A 2,500-nucleotide genomic window follows, 5' to 3' on the forward strand; every position below is an offset into this window, starting at 1 on the left:
GAGTGTCATCATGGGCTTGGCCTCCCTAGTTTTGAAGGTTCTCATTATCCATCCTGTCATTTTTCTAGCAGATGCAATTGATACAATGTTATGGTCCTTGAAGGTGAGATCCTCCGACATAATCACTCCCAGGTCTTTGACGTTGGTGTTTCGCTCTATTTTGTGGCCAGAATTTGTTTTGTACTCTGATGAAGATTTAATTTCCTCATGTTTACCATATCTGAGTAATTGAAATTTCTCATCGTTGAACTTCATATTGTTTTCTGCAGCCCACTGAAAGATTTGGTTGATGTCCGCCTGGAGCCTTGCAGTGTCTGCAATGGAAGACACTGTCATGCAGATTCGGGTGTCATCTGCAAAGGAAGACACGGTGCTGTGGCTGACATCCTTGTCTATGTCGGATATGAGGATGAGGAACAAGATGGGAGCTAGTACTGTGCCTTGTGGAACAGAGCTTTTCACCGTAGCTGCCTCGGACTTTACTCTGTTGACGACTACTCTCTGTGTTCTGTTAGTGAGGAAATTATAGATCCATCGACCGACTTTTCCTGTTATTCCTTTAGCGCGCATTTTGTGCGCTATTACGCCATGGTCACACTTGTCGAAGGCTTTTGCAAAATCTGTATATATTACATCTGCATTCTTTTTGTCTTCTAGTGCATTTAGGACCTTGTCGTAGTGATCCAGTAGTTGAGACAGACAGGAGCGACCTGTTCTAAACCCATGTTGCCCTGGGTTGTGTAACTGATGGGTTTCTAGATGGGTGGTGATCTTGCTTCTTAGGACCCTTTCAAAGATTTTTATGATATGGGATGTTAGTGCTATTGGTCTGTAGTTCTTTGCTGTTGCTTTACTGCCCCCTTTGTGGAGTGGGGCTATGTCTGTTGTTTTTAGTAACTGAGGGACGACCCCCGTGTCCATGCTCCCTCTCCATAGGATGGAAAAGGCTCGTGATAGGGGCTTCTTGCAGTTCTTGATGAACACAGAGTTCCATGAGTCTGGCCCTGGGGCAGAGTGCATGGGCATGTCATTTATCGCCTGTTCGAAGTCATTTGGCGTCAGGATAACATCGGATAGGCTTGTGTTAATCAAATTTTGTGGCTCTCTCATAAAAAATTCATTTTGATCTTCGACTCTCAGTCTGGTTAGCGGCTTGCTAAAAACTGAGTCATATTGGGACTTGAGTAGCTCACTCATTTCCTTGTTGTCATCTGTGTAGGACCCATTGGGGGGATGTTGCATCGTCTGCCAAGTCTTTTGCTTTCGTAGTGAGTGATTTTCGTGTGCAAGTTCGGTACTAGTCCCTCTAGGATTTTCCAGGTGTATATAATCATGTATCTCTCCCGCCTGCGTTCCAGGGAATACAGGTTTAGGAACCTCAAGCGCTCCCAGTAATTGAGGTGTTTTATCTCCGTTATGCGTGCCGTGAAGGTTCTCTGTACATTTTCTAGGTCAGCAATTTCACCTGCCTTGAAAGGTGCTGTTAGTGTGCAGCAATATTCCAGCCTAGATAGAACAAGTGACCTGAAGAGTGTCATCATGGGCTTGGCCTCCCTGTCCAACAGAAAGACTACCTGTGCAACAGAAAGTCTTCTGTGTTTTTTCAGGACCATAGAAATGTAACTAAAGACTTTGAATTAAGAATCCACAGGGAGGTGTCCTCAGTCCCTTTACTACCCTAGTAAGAGAAGGCAGCCCAAGTCCTCAGTACCTCTACTAGCTGGTAAGAGAAGGCAGCCCAGGCCCTCAGTCCCTCTACTAGCTGGTAAGAGAAGGCAGCCCAAGTCCTCAGTCCCTCTACTAACTGGTAAGAGAAGGCAGCCCAAGCCCTCAGTCCCTCTACTAGCTGGTAAGAGAAGGCAGCCCAAGCCCTCAGTACCTCTACTAACTGGTAAGAGAAGGCAGCCCAAGTCCTCAGTCCCTCTACTAGCTGGTAAGAGAAGGCAGCCCAAGTCCTCAGTACCTCTACTAACTGGTAAGAGAAGGCAGCCCAAGCCCTCAGTACCTCTACTAGCTGGTAAGAGAAGGCAGCCCAAGTCCTCAGTCCCTCTACTAGCTGGTAAGAGAAGGCAGCCCAAGCCCTCAGTCCCTCTACTAGCTGGTAAGAGAAGGCAGCCCAAGCCCTCAGTCCCTCTACTAGCTGGTAAGAGAAGGCAGCCCAAGCATTACACAATTAGCTTTACCGATGATATGTAATGAGTCAGACTACCACATTATCGACACATTGTTTATCATGTATAAGACTCGTGTCAGAACCTGAGCTTGCTTTGTTCTAGACTACATATACTGAATGATACTCACCTCTCAGTGTATATACACTTAGGAATATACACTTCTCAGTGTATATACACCTAGAAATATACACTTCTCAGTGTATATACACCTAGGAATATACACTTCTCAGTGTATATACACCTAGAAATATACACTTCTCAGTGTATATACACCTAGAAATATACACTTCTCAGTGTATATACACCTAGGAATATACACTTCTCAG

Source organism: Cherax quadricarinatus, chromosome 81 (assembly GCF_038502225.1).
Source record: "Cherax quadricarinatus isolate ZL_2023a chromosome 81, ASM3850222v1, whole genome shotgun sequence".
NCBI lineage: Eukaryota > Metazoa > Arthropoda > Malacostraca > Decapoda > Parastacidae > Cherax > Cherax quadricarinatus.